Source organism: Pseudochaenichthys georgianus, chromosome 12 (genome assembly GCF_902827115.2).
Source record: "Pseudochaenichthys georgianus chromosome 12, fPseGeo1.2, whole genome shotgun sequence".
Lineage (NCBI taxonomy): Eukaryota > Metazoa > Chordata > Actinopteri > Perciformes > Channichthyidae > Pseudochaenichthys > Pseudochaenichthys georgianus.
Window position 1 is genome coordinate 26456407 of NC_047514.1, and position 18028 is coordinate 26474434.

The 18028-nt window shown below is 41.3% G+C and overlaps 1 protein-coding gene across 1 annotated transcript in view; it reads left to right on the forward strand.

Annotated features, from left to right (window-relative positions):
* The window catches only part of unc5da (unc-5 netrin receptor Da), a 245368-nt gene that overhangs the window by 27352 nt on the left and 199988 nt on the right, over window positions 1–18028 (forward strand). The window lies entirely within an intron of this gene.

The following is an 18028-nucleotide window of genomic DNA, read 5'->3' on the forward strand; positions in this document are numbered from 1 at the left end:
GTTATTCATTGACAATTCTTACATATCATAATTTGAAACTACTGGAATAAGATATAAATGATGATGGTCTGTGCAGTTTGTCATCGAAAAACCAATATGTTCTTCATATTCAAAAACCTCCACAATGTAAAATCAATTACCTTCCTAAAACCTGCATTCATAGCGAGGAACGCAGCGTAGGGAAATGTCATCAGGAAGAGCAGAAATGAATGTCAGTACGCTCAGGGCTCGTTTCATGATTGAATGCTTCCTGACAGATGGCATCCTTACCTGTGTTTGTCATTTCAGTCATCGTGGTCAATCCTTAGAAAACTTTCTATTGATTTTCGCACATTTATCTCAACGTCAGGACATTAGTGGGAGGTTCCAATGTTTGCAAAGGGAATGATTTCCTCCTGTCAGTGGAGTAGGACATCAATATGAGTCATTGCAATCTCAAAGGCTCGAGTGTAGCCTCGGAAGTGAAGAAAGGTCTCTCTCTCTTTGTGTGTTGTATTCACACATTGTATTTTTAGACTGAACTTGAATCACAAACTAAACTCAGCTTTTTAAATGTATTTCCCGGATAACGGGCCACACATTTTGACTGAAAAGCAGCAATTGACTTTACTATTGGACAAAAAGGATTGGTGTTTTTTTTGTGTGATTACATTTTACATTAACTTATTAAGACAGAAACACAGAACAACATGGTATAATACACATACATATAAATACAACGTAAACATAGCATACAGCTCCCTTAGAAACAAACAGAAAGGGAAAAGAACGTTTACACGAAAACCGCCCTCCCTACTGGGTCAAGGGCCAATCGGTCATGAGTTGCATAAAGTTACCCTCACTCACACAAAAACATTTGAAGGAAAAATAAATGGTAGCCAATTTCTCAATGCAGCTGCATGCCACACATTCAAATGTTTCCGGCAGCTATCGTACAAAGGAATAAGTCGTAGCAGTGTCACACAGATGCCTTTTATTTATGTATTATCTTCGAATGCTAAACTAGTTTTTGTTAAATGTTTGTAGATGTGACGCGGGTGCACCTTATTAGAGATGTGTCTGTGTTGTTTTTAGAATGTGTGTCAGGATGGATCCATTGTCTTTTTATCTGCAACCTAAATCTACGGGTACACAATCAATAACCTGAACTTAACCTCTTTGACCCCATTGAACCCGGGTCGTATGAAAGTTAAAATCCAATGTTTATTGGCACATTTTCGGGGGTCTTCTAGCTCACCGCAACAACTTTCTAAGCAGGCCGCGAGACATTAAATAACTATGTTTCTGATATGTAGGTTCTGAAGTGAAGAGATGTCATTCAGCAGCTGTTGATAGGGTCGCAGGCTTATATTGATGCTGCACTGCATACTGTATATTAACACATTTAATAAGTGCAACTGACTAAAAGAAAACCTTCAGTATAATAATATTTGAATTGTTTTATTGAAGTTTCTTTAATATCTTCATATCTTACCAGCACGAATTCCCGAAGCACATATTACAGTTGGAGTTTCTTACACTACATTACATTATTAATATTGTCGTCAGATCTCCATTTACCACAAAGCTTTCTCGTGGCATTACTCGTGATGCTATTTCACTCTTGTGGAGGTGGGAAATTGCTGTTCACTCAGAGATTGCCGACGCCGAGGGGAGTTTGGTAGCTCTGATCTGCGTTAAGGCGCACAATTGATCTGACCCGTGCTTGTGATTCCCCGTGGACCAACCACACGCAACCCCCCTCCCACTGCTGGCTAAGGAGTGTGGGAGACCACAAGCTGCCCTCCGCTTTTCCTCCTCCTGTATTTTTTGTCTTACTTTTGCGATGATGAGTAAGGGCTCTGTCCTGCAGGCATTTCTCTGGCAGCCCTCTACACCTCTCCCTGCCTGCTTCTCTCCGTCTGTTCTTCTTTTTAAAACACCAGTGTCAAAGTTCTCAGCTCTCATCTCGAGGCAGGTTTGCACTTTGTCTTAATTTGAGCACTGTTGTTTTCATCCTGCCATTTGAGCAACCGCAGAGAGCAAAGAGCAGCTTTGTAGATTTCTGCGATCCACTCCTACACCATGGAGCAACTAATTCCTCTGGTTTGAAGTCTTGTTTATTGGTTAGAGCTGTTTCGGGACCTGGTGGAGGAAGACGGGGGATTGGGTAACTTTTCAAAAGTCTCTGTCAGCAGCCCTGTGGAAATGAAAAGCTGGGGGATTGAAGTAGTTGCTCAGTCACTTCTGAAATCTGATTCTCATTTGTATTTATGTTCATTAATATTCTGCTTCTATGAGTAGTCCTGTGGCTTGTATACATGCTGAATGAGGGTGTACTTATGCTTCCTATCACAACATGTGGGCACAATATAGCTTGTAAAAAGTCTCTTGTGAGCTCATAACGTATACAAGAAGTCGTCGTCAGTAACTGTACCATAGAATGAATCATACATGTAAACAAAGTAAACACGTGCTGATAATAATTCAGTGTTTTACAAGAGTCAGGGTTAACAAAATAATAGCCACAATTTATTGCAACCGCTCTAAAAGTGCACTGTGTGCTTGTTCCAGACGGTTTGCTTTCTGTTCAAGGAGACACTGTTAAGGCGTCTCTGCGGTATCTCTGACTCCTGTATAACACTTTGGGGTTGTGTATGATCTCTAAGTATATTCTAGTGAGACTGTAGGCCCGTCTCAGTTTGGCATTGAAATGCTTGAGTTCTGCGCAACTTGCTGAAAGTATTTTTATTTATAAATGCTCACCATACTGACTTTCTTTCTCAATGTATCTTACCTATAATTATGACAAGTCTATTATTCACCACCCCTGCTCTCTTGCAGTAGTCCTGCAGCATCACACTGAACGCATGGGAAGCATTTCATGTTTTAGGGTCCACTCTTAAACATGCAAAACAACTGGTTCGATAATAAAATCCTAAAACCCAAAATTTGAATTATACTTATAATAATAATAATAATTCATTATATTTATTATAGCGCTTTATCAAAGACTCTCAAAGCGCTTTACAAATACACATTACATATACAGATCATACATGTAATGGTAATCTACTGTGGACAATACCCACAGGAGCATATTCGGGTGAAGTGTCTTGCCCAACGACACAACGGCCTGACGCAGTGGGGCGGGAGTGGGTTTCCAACTGGAGTTCCCCAACGCCCCCTTGATCTGATGATCAAACGCACAGACCACTGCGCCACCCGTCCCTTGGACGGATTATGTCATCATCCTCATTAAATCAGTGTTTGACAAGTTGTAGAGCTAAACCTAAGTTGAATATATTGTTGGTCCTAATTATGGTTATATTCATGATTTTGAAAATGCATCTGAAATTTAAATACATATCATCGCAATTCATTCAAAAAACAATTATATAAAGCAAATACAACATCATATTAAATGATTGTGTCCAGCTATATAACTTTTACCACAAACATGAAACTTGACGAAAGTAGTAACAAAATGTCTGATGGAATGAATTGACTCAAATCTGCCTCATGGCCTTACGTCTTGATGATTGAAACTAAGAACATGGAAGTGTCTATACGTTAAATACATGATAACAGAATATGGGAACTGGAAGACTTACATTTAAAAAAAAAAATTAATTCAATAACCCAGTTGTGCAACAACCATTAGTTCTGCTCCAACAATCTCCGAGTTGAAGTGATTCATTGGGACAAAAAAGAGGCGTTCAGCCGTGGGAAACACTGGCTTGCTGTAAAACACGTTTTGCACTCAACACAAACTCATTGGCTTTCCTTATCTTAGCATTGCACTGGATGTTGTGCTAAAATCACAGCCTCTCATTGCTTTATCCAAGTGGGCTCAGACAGAGTAACCTTCATGTTTAAACTGGTGAAATGCTGATCAGAGCAGACACACTTTATGGTGAGGAAATACTGCTTTCATTTCACATTCCAGTAATCATCTCCATATTAGTCTTGAGTGTTCCCAATAAAACACAGACCATGGGTTTTGCTGACAGCCTTTCTCTCACCAAACGCCAACAAGAACAGACCATCTTAAGTCCTCTGATCTTCAACCCTTTGAATCCAATCCACTTCCAACATGTCAGTGTGTCTGTTACGCTGTTAAGCTTGATGTTAATGCGCATGTAATGACTGCTTGCTTATTTTAACTCCTTTATTCTTGGATTTCTCCCTGTTGGTAGCATTTTTGTTCTGTGTATTTAGAACTTTCAGGCTCATAATAATAATAAATGTAATTTATGCAGCACTTTTCAAGACAGCACACACAAAGACGCTTGTATACCTATATATACAGTATCTTACTTTACAGTTTTAGCATCCTAAAATTAGGTAATTAGCACTTAATGTAGTAGCTGAGGCTAATATTAATGTCGTGATTATGCAGATATTGTATTGTAAAAAAGACATTTGAGTCATTTCACAGCAATAAAACGAATAGTTGTTGAGACAATTTAGACCAGTGGTGACCGACTAATAGACCGCCGCATGGTTAGCATGGATTGATCAAAAGTGTAACATACTTGGATTACGTATAGATACATACATAGATTTCTTTTTTATTTCTTCATCTCAAGCTGTTTGTCACATTTCACTCTCTGCTTTCGATCTGTGAAAAATAGATTTAGATGTTTGCAAACTGATGTAAACAAAAACATGTGTGATAAGCTAAGTGCTAATTAATATTAGCACTGTCTAAATTCAGTAGAAAGATGCCAAAGAGTTACAAGGTGCCAGACCTAATGGAATAGCTCTTTCAATGAGGAGGTACAAACTTGTGATATTCAGTTTGTAATGTTAATTATGTTGTCTTGTTAGTGGAAATAAAACACAGTGTACATTAGGGATATACCGAATATCGCGGTATCACGGTAAATAAACGTCCCAATACCGTCGTGAGACTGACAAAACACTTTTTTTTGTTTTAAACCTTTATTTAACGAGGTGGTCCCATTGAGATCATCGATCTCCTTTTCAAGGGAGACCTCTCCAACATGGCAGCAAGTAGGTTACAACATGAACAGAAAACAACAGAACACAAAAGGACATCGTATGTACAGGGCTCCATGTACACACCTAGAGACATTGACGAGTACCAGCAGTATATTTATATCTCTGTCAAGAAGCCTCACCTTCTTGGCCAACACTGTATTGTTTTTGAAGGGGTGGAGAGACAATGCACAGTTTGACCCACTGCTGCACCCATGGCCAAAGCATATCTCTCCGTCCCACCGAGGTGACATTAGACTTTTTCGCTGTCCGTCATTTTGACAGACAGGATCGTAAAATGTCCGTCATAATCCCTTATTACCCGTCGGGTCTGAACAGTTCACGAGAGAGTGAACTGTCAAGGGGTGTGTGTGTGTGTGTGTGTGGTGTGTGTGTGTGTGTGTGGTGTGTGTGTGTGTGTGTGTGGTGTGTGTGTGTGTGGTGTGTGTGTGGTGTGTGTGTGTGGGTGTGTGGTGTGTGTGTGTGTGTGTGTGTGTGTGTGGTGTGTGTGTGTGTGTGGGTGTGTGTGTGGGTGTGTGTGTGGTGTGTGTGTGTGGTGTGTGTGTGGTGTGTGTGTGTGTGTGGGGTGTGTGTGTGTGTGGGTGTGGTGTGTGTGTGCGTGCACCTCACGGGAGCGCGCACAGCGTAAAGCAAAGCCTCCCAGACATGTGTTGATCTGTACACAAAGTACGGTTTGAAACTATATCATGTCCTTTTGGAGGGCAGCATACCACGGCAGAACACCGGAGCCTCGCTGCGGGGACACGCTGGCGCTGCTCCCAGTTTGTTCTAATCTGTCAAAATGACTGCTTTCACATTTTTCCGTCATTGTTAAATAAAATATTCGGTTAACGCGACCACTGCTGTCCCAGCGACATCAGCACCGAGCGAGAGAGTTCTTCCCGGAGCAGGGGATATTGTAAATGCCCAAACATCCCAGCTTATAAATACTGGAAATGTGGACATGCTCATATTCCTAAAAACCCGTCTGATGATGCCGAGTGAGTGACTCGTGAGTTTGAGTTGAGTTACTTGAAAAACTAAAGTGAAACGTGATTTATTTTATTGCAGGCTCTGATTGTTAAATGTTTATTTGTGAGATGCAGTGGCACAAAGAAAATGCCTACTTTGTTTGGTAGTACTGTAGGTACAAACACACTGGTTTTCTTGTTCCAGTCGGTTACTGTCACTTTGTTTTTGACACTTTAACATACTGCTATCCGACTAACATGCTGCAAATCACATTTTTTATGTAATAAAGAAAAAATGTTCGAGTAAAAATGTTTTTTATTGAAAAAAAAAAATAGAATTCCCCCCCCCCCTTTATTATTCAATATCGCGATAAATACCGTACCGTGGACTTGTTATCGCGATATTATCGTACCGTAAGTTTTTGGTTTTGTTACATCCCTAGTGTACATAAATTATTCGCACTGACCCCTATGTCCGCAGGCAGAACATTCTACCTGGAGCATAAAGGAGTGACGTTAAAATCTTTGCCATAGTTTAGGTAACAGAGACTTATGATGTAAGACCTACAGTATTCGTATCTGAGTGATAATCTGTTTACATTTATTCAGACATATGTTTTCCATCACAACTCTCTGAAAAACGACTATGAGCATTTGAAAAGAAAACCGGCAACATATTAAACTCCTCACCCTGAAAGCAACTTCTTTTCTTGTATGACTTCGATGCCACTGTGCCGTGAAGCAGAGGAAATGTGAAATGTTTCCCAAGCTTAAGGGGAGCGATGTGTCACATTAACGCAGTTTGAGTCACATCCTAATTTTAGGAGATATTAGATATCAAAGTGTATTAAAGGGAAAAGGACAGTTGGTTCTATAAGAGAGGATTTTAGAGCACCATTGTTTAAGGTTTTACACAACGTTTCTTGGTAATTGGAGTGTCAGTTCAGAAGCACATGAAACACGCATTTGAGTCGGCTTCCCTCACATCCTTCAGTTAAAAGTGGGAGGCAAAGCTTCAAAAGGTAATTACATTTTGGCATCAAAGAGCAGGCGGCAGCTTGTGCTTTAGGCCTGAAAAACATACAGTCCAACCTATTCCTCATTACCTTGGAGGAAGTGTGTGTGTGTGTGTGTGTGTGTGTGTGTGTGTGTGTGTGTGTGGTGTGTGTGTGTGTGTGTGTGTGTGTGTGGTGTGTGTGTGTGTGTGTGTGTGTGTGTGTGTGTGTGTGTGTGTGGTGTGTGTGTGTGTGTGTGTGGGTGTGGTGTGTGTGTGTGTGTGTGTGTGTGTGTGTGTGGTGTGTGTGTGTGTGTGGTCAGGAGGCTGCACTGTATAGTGTGTGTTTGCATATTGTTTGTTGACTTGTCTTCGACAGGCGCCTTTACACTTCACAGAACAAAGGCAATGTTTCCAATTACACTGGATTTCATTTGGCTGATGCATCGTAATGGCTGCGCACTTGGACAGGTGTTGTTAGTAATCAAATGTATGTGTTAACTCCCCTTTCCTGTTGGGAGACGGCAGCGGCGGGGAGGGGGGCAGGGTGTAGGGATTCTTCGAGGGTTTTACTGGCCCGGGGACAGCTGGAGCACTCTGTTTTTGTATTCATTACACAGTAGAAAAAGCATCAGTCCTGCGGCCTCTGGGGAGCGTTTGGTTCAGGGCGGCTGCGGCCTTCACTGTATGTCTGGCACGCTTCTTTGAATCCTAAAACACTGAGAGTACATTGTAGGTGCAAGATGTGTGTTTCTCTGGGATTCAAATCATTTGGGTGAAGGATATCAAATGCAAATGATGACGATGACGAGGTAGATAGTGACATTAATGGCTGACGGTGGTGATGATAGTTAAAGACGTTAATGACCCTTCTGCTAATGATGATTCAGGTGTTAACGGGGCTGATGTGATGGAGGTCACAGGGGCACACCTCATCATGTACATGTTTTATCACAGGTGTCGTTGCATCAGGGTGAAGACTTCAAAACGAGATGATAATTGTGTCCTATATTTGACCACGCGTGTATAGACCCAATAACCTTCATTGGCAGGAGCTCCGTTCCAGCGGCGTCAGGGGTAATCAAGCGCTCTACTTTCCCATTTCATCAGTTACTGGAAATAGGCCGCCATCTCCCTGACTGAACCTGGAAGACACACACACCACACACACACACACACACACACACACACACACACACTCGCACTCGCACTCAAATACTGCAGCCCATACACTAATCAAAAGCATTACATTAGGTCGCAAGTGTTGTCATCAAAATATGCTTTAAGTACCAAGAGAAAAAGTATTTGTTGTGTTTAATGGCCCATTTCAGAAATATATTTAGATATGACTATTGATGGGTTAGTGTGTTTGTCACAGCTGGTTTATGTAGAGCTCATTTAAACTGCTTGATATATTCCTACTGGATATTTGTTATCTTATAATTATATGTCAACATTCAGTTAATAATTGATTTATAATTTAAATTGGCTAATAATCTAAATTGAAAAAGTAACTAGTTACTAAAGGAGTAAAAAGTAGATAATGGTTTTCAAAATGTATTGGAGTAGAAGTGTAAAGCATAAACTGAAAATACTCAGGTAAAGTACAAGTACCTATCAATGTACAGTACTTGAGTAAATGTGCCAAGCGCCGGGCAAAAAACAATGTTCAAATAAAAGAAAGTCACCGGAGGAGTTAAAGGAGAGGGGGTCAGGGAGCATGGGGAGAAGAGGGAGAGAAGGTTTCAGCTTGATCGATGGAGTTGGCTTCTAGTGGTGCAGTCACGCGTCCTAAAACCCTTTTATAATCTATCGATTCGATTTATTATTCGAAAATGATAAAAGTAGGGTAGACGTGTGGAGATTATCCGGCTGAACAAAACGTGCATTTATCAAACAGGTTAGTTTTCCACAGACCTTATTTCCAGCTATTTTCCAAAACCCTGTGGAGAAATCCCGTTGCTTTTTGTGGAGGGAACCAGCAGCTTACTTCCTGGTTTCAGGACGCGTCACTGCACCTCTCAATATGATGCCAGTATGAACAAGGTCTTCTGTCGGCTCTGTGCATCAATGCCCACCTATGCTGACAAGCAAGTTTAGAGTAGAACATATAAAGGTATTGGCTATATGGAAATGTCCCAGCAGTTTAGGGTAATGAAGGTTCTAATCTAATCATAGCCATTACATGTCTAACTCCTAATGACGGGAAGGCAGAACGTGCGTTATACAAATAATAATACTCGTAATAATAGCAGACATTTTTTAACAATGACCACAATATCATTATTTTAATAAACCAAATATGAACAATTGAGGAAAATGAGGAAGAACTGATGATTCAAATGTTGTACTACAAGTATAATGTAGTTAGTGCATACATTACTATTGCAACAAATGTGTTCATTTTCTTCATTATTAGTCGATTCTTTTTGGACGAATGCTCCGGGCCAGTGATAACACAAGTCCACCGGCCCGGAGGGCTTTTTACCCTTAACGTGTACCCCTGTCTTACTGAGCACTACATATACCCTGCAGAACACAGCACTCTACAGAGGAGCATTGAGAAGGCAGGGCTCCGTGCGACAGGCGCAGAGGAGCACACTGAACAATTCTCTAGACATGTCATTGGAGTTTTAGCTATCTTCTCTTTTCCATCTGCTTCTGTTCCCTAGCGTTCTTTATAGTTCTCAACAAAGCTAGAAATGGCTCTGCACATTCCTCGAAGCTTCAACATGTTCCATTATTAAATAGGTAAAAGCTGCCTTAATGTTTCATGAATGGTGTACAGTACGCGCTCTGATACCCTCTTCAGAGTGTGTGCATTCTGGGGGAAGGTGAACTGATTATAGGAACAGATCAGACGGCGTTCATGTCTATAAGCATGTTTTGTTTGTATATTACTTATTAAGGGACGTATGAAGGGTGTCTTCGTGTTCTTCCTCAGCCGGCACTATGCAGTATGTGTTTGTTCTCTAATCATGACAATGTTCTTTCTTTCATGCATTGTCTGCTTTTGATATTATTATTCCTATTCCTCTCACATCTATTCCATACTGCTACACGCTTTACAGTCTATTGAATCAGCCGAGAATCTCCGATCATTCAGAAGTGCACTGCATGCCGATTGTTATCGATCAAGTGTGCATTGTGACCTTGGGAAGGTACAAGAATCACTACTCAATCAATGCTATTAATTAATCCCATTTCCTGCTGGAGCACTGCAGGAGAGCAGCAGGCGGTAGTGGAAAACACTTAACTGCTGAACCTCTGTGTAACGGAGGTGGAGGGCTCAAAGTTTGAGATATGGCCAGTAGCACTTGAAGCAGCCAGTCATTAATGTCCACATGCCTGTCGCTGCACTCTCCTCTCACTTCTCTTAGCCTGCCACTTCTTTCTGATGAGGAAATATTGAGTGGAGAGCCGCAAACCCCAGGGTTGGGTCTCAGCAGCCTGCGGATGTGCTTGAACTGTGAACACGAGAAAGGAGGGGGAGGAAGAGGAGGAGGAGGAGGAGGAGGAGGTGTTGTGGTAAAGGTAGGAGAAGGGGCATACAGTTCCCATGCAGGTGGAATTATTTTCTATCCGCTGAACTGGAAAACATCTCAGAGAAAATGTGTGGGAGGTTTCGGCTGATGGATGTCAAACCTCCGTGCTGAATAGTAAAGCTCCAGAATGCGAGTTTGATCCGGAATATATTTGTGTATGCTTTCATATGAGCAAAGTGAAGACAGTATCACTGGGGCTTCAATGAATACGTTATATCAAATATTAGAAAGAGGTCTTCAAATTGCTTTTTTGGTCTAACCAAAATCTTTGAAGCATATAGGACACAAAACAAATATATTTGTACTTGATTAATGACTTAAATTATTCATATAGATACTTAAAATATGTACTTTATGGAAAATACACATATATGTGTTCTGTTTATCAGGAGTTATTCCTGCTTTTTCATCCATTAGTATCGGCAAACAGGAAGTGAGACATCAGGCACTTTGAAAAGCCTTCCCTGTGATTGCTATTCAAATATAAAAACTCTCACAGGTCATAGAGTGAAACATGTACCAGCCAAGAATACTTTAAATCAATGATGTTTTGATTATTATTTAAATAGTCTAGAATTAATTTAATACTTGATGACATGTTGAAAGGGCTCGCTCGTAATACTTCCAGAGCTTATATCAGTGTTTACTGACCTGCCCTAAATGCTGGTGTACCTTCTGCAGGCAGCTGCTTCCTCTGACACATTTCAGAAGCAGGCAGCAGACACAAGCTGGTTACCATAGTGAAGCATTCTTTTTGTCATTCATTTATAATTCTGACATGATTTGATTAGAGGCAATTAACATTTTTGAAAACATGTCTCACCTTATCTTTAAAAAGTATTTTGAAGTGATCATGTTGTGATTATTCAAAAGGACCAAACAAACAAACAAGGATGTGTATGAAGTCTGTAGAAACATGGACAGCTTCTCTGCAGCACCAAAAGACTTCATTTCGATGTTTTACTCATTTCTCCTCTTCTTCTGGAATAGGCTATTGCACTTGTCTTAACTGCGATGTGATGCAGTCATGTGTGCAGCCGTCCTCAGAGTCAAAGAACTAGCCGAGCTAAATGACAGTGACTGAGCATGCTTTACTTCTACCAGGTGGCCAGACAACTCATGCTAAAGTTGTTCTGTAACTGTTAGATGTGCAAATATTTTCAAGCTGTGTCCACAACTTCTGTCCACCTCCCTAATGTAGCCATGACGATCTGTTACAGCAGGCTAATGTCTAATTGAACCCACTGACACACCTTGACATATCATTGTACACCCACTCTGCAACATGTGGGAGTATGAAGAAAGCGTGCACTGAGGCGGAGAGCTGGCTGCCGTAAGACGTGTCACTATCTGCCGAGTTGATCTATGGGTGTTTAAATCCTCCACACTGAATATCCTAGGAGTCAAAGACACGTGTGATATCAGCAGTAGGTGTTGTGGATCATTGTGAGAGATCAGGGGCAGACTAGAGAAGAGAGTTTAAACATTATAGTCATGTAATACTCCACTCACTAAGTACACATATCTCTGCCTGCACACAGACACGGCCACGGTCTCACCTCCGGTGTGTTCTCTGTTCAAAGACATGCTCTATAGTGGAGCAGCTCTGATAGAGCAGCTGCTACAAAGCCAGTCGTGACTTCTCTTCATTCATGATGTCTGTTTTCTTTTTGCTCCGCTCTCCATCCTCACACCTTCCTGTTGTACGTGCCGTCTCTCTTCACTCCCCTTTTTTTGTGTCTTTGAAGTCTCTCACGTTGGGACCATGTGTTCGTTCATGTTTTGTTTGTCTCTTCCGAAGGTAGCAGTGTACGGGTCGTGATTATCGCGCCTTCCAAAGAGCAAGGATTAAGGCGACTTCATTCAAACAAAAGACGAGTCTTAAAAACGGTGTTGCAGAAACAACATGTTCCCCTGGAGGGCTGGGCGCTTTGAACCACTGTTCGTGCTTGTTATGACGTTAGTACAGCGCGTACAGTACAGGCGCGGTGGCGAAGTCCATAGGGACTTGGCTTGGCAACTGGAAGGTCACCAGTTCAAGTCCGGCAAGACCAAGTGCTACCGAGGTGTCCCTGAGCAAGGCACCGTTCCCCACACTGCTCCCCGGGCGCCTTCCAAAATGGCTGCCCACTGCTCCTAACACTAGGATGGGTCAAATGCAGAGAAACAATGTCCCCATGAATAAAGTATATCAAAAAAAAAAAATGTCGACGTGCCAGAAGTTGTTAACCCAGTCGACGGTTCTGACGTGTGACAAACACTGAACAGTGCATGTGTTGTAAAGTGCGTTAAGGTCAATACGCTTTGAACAGATCTAATTAACGCTGTACCTCTTGTTGTGGAAAAGCATAATAAATGGTGTGCTGCAGCGTAAAGGTCCTGTACGCGCAGAGGGTTACGCGTTAACAATTACTGCGTTCAATTACGGAGCCAGAGCGTGCGGTGGCCGCTGCAAACACTACAACTCTGTAAGCGGTATGTGCTTAGTGAAAGTGTGTCTGCAGGACAGCGTGGAAACAAGCGGCCTGTGTAACGTGCTGCAGCCGACCTTGAAGAGAGTCACCTCCAGCAACGCAACGGGGGTATTGTGCTCTCCAATGTTATTTGTATAAACAGCTATTGATCCTAGGGGGAGGACTGGCACTAGTCAGCAACTTTATCAACAGCTGAAAAGAAATTAAATTACATTTTTTGATGGATGCTCCTGTCAGGCAAAAGAAAAACAAATGCCTCCAGCGTCAGGGGCTGCACTCGTTGCCAAAGTGTCCTGGTAAACCAGGCTTTACTGTAAGTAAATGGAATAGCCTTTAGAGCCAGCATCACTCTTGTTCTTTATTGATATGAATAGAGCACCTCTGACACTCTTGGAGGTTACTAATTTGTCTCTTGTTGGCCGCTGCACCTTCACATTCCTTTAATGTTGGCTTGTTAACTCCGGCCCTGGTGATCGAAATGTAATTCCCCTGAGCAGAGCCGGCTCGAGCAGCAGCCCTGATACCGAGAGTGCTAATGAGATCCCAGCGAGCTCTTTCATAATGAAACATCTTTGAGGCCAATTGTCCATCACTAATAATCATATGGTAATAACCACCGCAGAACCCCGCGCTGAGGAATAGCGTGGCACTCGTTCTCTCTTTCAAAGCCCACCTTTTCAGGGGATAGAAGATGGAAAAGCAAAAAAAGGTGATAAAAGATAAAATGGCTGGAGAGGAGAATAACAAGAGGGAGAGGAAGTTGAAATAAAGTTTAAGAAGTAGGGAATATAAGAAGTAGGAATGTGATAAGGCAAGGGTGAGGAGGGGAAACGAACCCAGCCACAGGGCGAACATTGCTACATATTCGATTAAAATGAAAGAGTAAAAATGCTAACTATAAATGTTACTATGACTAAGTGATCAATTAAATCAGGTGTTGATGCGTGTGTGTTTAGGTGGGGTAAGGCAAGGGTAATCTAATGCTGGTTTAATGTGGTTGCTAACACATGGGCCATTTATCAAAATGCTACTTCCTAATGTAACCGGTGCAGATTGGGAGGCCGGTGTTCGCTCCACCACTGGGACCGGCAACACGGAGGACATAATGGAATCTAGATTGATGCTATCCCAGTGCGTGCAACTGTAACAACGCATTCAGAGGGAAAAGGAAAGATAGTTTGCATATAATTATAGGTTTCATCTGTTAAAGAAACAAATACACTTTGGTAAGAACCTGAAAGATGTGCAGTGTCGATGTAATAATGTGTCTTACCTTGGTCAAACGGCCGCAAGACAACTGTCTTCTACGGCACATCAAAGTCAGAAACATTGCATCACTCGCACTACTCCCAAAGAGAAATGAATATGCAGCCACAGAGGGAATATCATTAATTTTTGAAAAATTAAAATATCATGGGCAAGGACCTCCACGTTTTTCTTTTTTAATACAATCTCTATGGTAACAAAGAACAGCCATGTGTTTTCTATTCCTTTTTCATCAGGCTTCAAATACACAGGAAATCAATTCAAAACCTCTGCATATTGTCTCAATGACTGTTTTTTTCTGGTCCTCAAAAGTAAAACATGAAGACCTTGGAGGAATGTGTTGAAACGGGTACATTAGTGGTATAATTACAGCTCTGTAGAGATGCCTAAGGCGCAGAGCTTCCAGAAAAGCCATTATCTGTGTGGTGTCAGGGAGTGAGGGCAGCGCTGCAGAGGACTCAGTGATGGGTCAATAAGAGAAAGGGAGGATGAGCCAAACAAAATGCCACGGTTCTGCCTGGCTCTGCTCTGGCCCTACAAGCACACACTCGCACAAATATACACATATACTTATGGATAAATAAACATACAAATGCAGGAACGTTGGAGCGTGACAGGCTGTTGGTCTGCTGCTGCTGCTGAAGCTAAATCAGCAAATAGAAAATGGCTCCCTGCCCAGCAGACTGCAGCTTCTCCATGAATCGGTTACACAGCCACATATACATATAACCTACAAAAAAATGGTCTTAAATCATTCTGTGGTATGTTATGTTAATGTACAACTATGCTGTAATCACAGAATGGGGCGGAAGTAACGGTAGAACATCTCCATATTTGACACATTTTCTCTACAATTATAGCATGACAAACGACTTAACAATTATTGGGTTATCAAATTCTATTGTATTCCTCTTATACACTTGTATTCCCATGGACAGTGTGCACCTTCAATACGTGGCATTGTGTGCTTAAGAATGAAGCAGTGTTAAAGATATGCCTTTTTACTTTCATATTTAAATGTGCATTATTCGAAAATGGTATATTCGACCCCTTTAATTTCACAGCTACATTTATATATAAAACTGTCAGTGATGAAAATACATTTGAATCCATGTCAAATATTGCAATGATGAATTCCTAAAGTAGAACTTTAACTTACTTTTGACCCTGCGTTAATGCTAATGAGCACAATAGTAATCCCAAACTGAGGGACATGTTGACCGTGGCTTATAAATGATTCTCCACTGTTTACATCTGCACTACTCTGCTTCATCGTGTGCCTTTATCAAGACATGAACTCTCCACTGGGTTGCCTCCTGCTTCTGGCTGGTGGCGTCTGGCCCTGATTGAGGTCTGTTTGGGTAGGAAAGGGTAGCAGGTTGAAAAATAATGATGCAGGAAACCAAATGGCTACAATGATCCCTGTGTTCGGCCTGTAACGGATCATTTCAGGTCATTTTGCATTATTCAGTTTGCGAGACAGAGCTGACGTCTGACTCTCATCTGTTGTGGCCGAACTAAAGTTCAACCAGTTGTCATTTTCTCGACTAATGGTTCCATCTGTGTAAGGAAAAAAGGGTACACTGAGACTTTGTGCTATAAGGCCTCAGTTAGGGGAACACATACAAAATGGACAATGGAAGTGTCCGCTCATCTCTACGCTCCACAGTGTTTGAGAGTGTTCTTAAAGCGGAGAGTTGGAGATATACAGCTCAATATTGTAGTAACAGCATTCATTTATAAATTGTTGTATACTACAGTTCTATCGTACACGTTTTGTCTCAGTGAGGGCAAATTAACATTGTATTTCCTTTTGTTTCCTACCGAGAGAGCATAGTCATTACTCTCAAATAAACTAGTAGTCCGATAGAATTAAACACAATTTGTTTTATGCATTTGTACAGATGACAAACCCTTCCTTTTTGAATGGTTTTGTAGGGAGGACAGTTTCCAAAGAAAAGTCTCAAAATACAGTCATTCTAAGACTTATTTTACACATACAGTTTTCCCTTCAGTTGGGTTGAGATTGGAGCCTTTGGAAATAGTATATTTGGATGCATTAGATGTATTTAAACATCTTTATGTAGGGCCTATTATAGTAGCATTGGTGGTAACCATTATATAAATGTAGCCTTATTTTTAAATGTGCCCACAGGAACAGGCTGTATGGTAGTTCAGTCCTTTTACTTCCAAACAAAGACATTGCCAACTAGGAAACAATATTAGTTGGAGTTGGAGTTGAGTGGTGCAGTGACGCATCCTAAAACCCGGAAGTTAGCTGTGCATGGGTTCCCTCGACAAAGAAGCAATGGGATTTCTCCACAGGGTTTGGGAAAATAGCTGGAAATAAGATCTGTGGGAAACTAACCTGTTTGATTACATTACATTTGATGCACATTTTGTTTAGTCGGATAATCTCCACATGTCTGAAAACGTGATCCGTCTCTTAAATGTGTGTCAACCACATCTCCAGCTATTTCCCCAAATCCTATGGAGAAATCCCATGGCTCTGAGATGAGGGAACCGGTAATGGTAAAATGCTAACTCACTTCTGTTTAGGACGCGTCACTGCACCACTCTATTGAGTTGGAACACGCTCAACATACAAAAGGACATGTGTTTGTATTTACTGTAATACTACAGAGAGCAAACAAGACATGCAATTATTGCTTTCATGTATTTCACACAGGAAATCACTAGGGATGTAACGATACCCAAAACTCACGGTACGATAATATTGCGAAAAAGTCCACGGTACGATATTTATTGCGATATTGAAAAAATAAGAATTTTTTTTTTTTTTAAATAATAAATCTGATTTGTTCAGCATTTAGTAGGATAGCAGTGTGAGAAAAAGTTTTTTAGAGAGTACTTGTCCATGGACAAGTGAGTTTGGCAATTTACTTGTCCGAATACATTTTTCACTTGTCCAGAATGGCCAAAGATTGGGGCCACTGGAATCTTCTTCTTCGTCATCGTATTTTACATTTTCCCACGGTTTATACGACACCGCTCAACGTAAGTGAGCGGTGTCGGTTATTTTTGGTTCTTGATTCCGGTTCTTGAGAGGGTCAAAATAAGTCCATGACAAACGGGAGAAAAATATATTATGAAAACATTAAGTCAAATCTGTATTCCTATTTACAAATCACTTCATATTGTTGAATATCTTACGGTATTGAATACAATTATATAAAAATAATCTCTGCATTGTTTAGTTAGTTCTAAGTGGTGCAGTTTGAGAATGTACAATTGGCCCAGTCTCCTCTGATGTTACACTGCAACCTGCCTGTGAGACAGAGTCCAACCACACATGTCCAACACATAACCTAATAATAATAATAATACACATTAGATTTAAGCCTATAGGTATAGCGCTTTCTACAACTCAAAGACGCTTGCACGCTTACACAGTCCTGCAATACACAGCTTCAGCTGCCCAGCTGCTCACTGTTTGTAAAAGTAAATAAATAGTATTTCATTTCAATAATGTACTTCTATACCCTGCTTCATAAACAATACTGACATCCCTGGCTGCTCCGAGTCTGGGGGTCCGGGGATGTGAGGACAGCGCGAGGAGGACACAGACAGGGAGGCTGCTTCACTTCATAAAGGAAATGGCGGTCAATATTAACAACACAGGAGCTAAAACGCTTAATAACCTTCATTACGTGTTAGAGAAAGAACATAAGAATTTGACAAAGATGAGGCTGTTAAACGGGCAGCGGATCGCTGGTGTGGTAGGAGAGAGAGAGGAGAGAGAGAGAGAAGAGAGAGGATGAGACGAGACGAGAG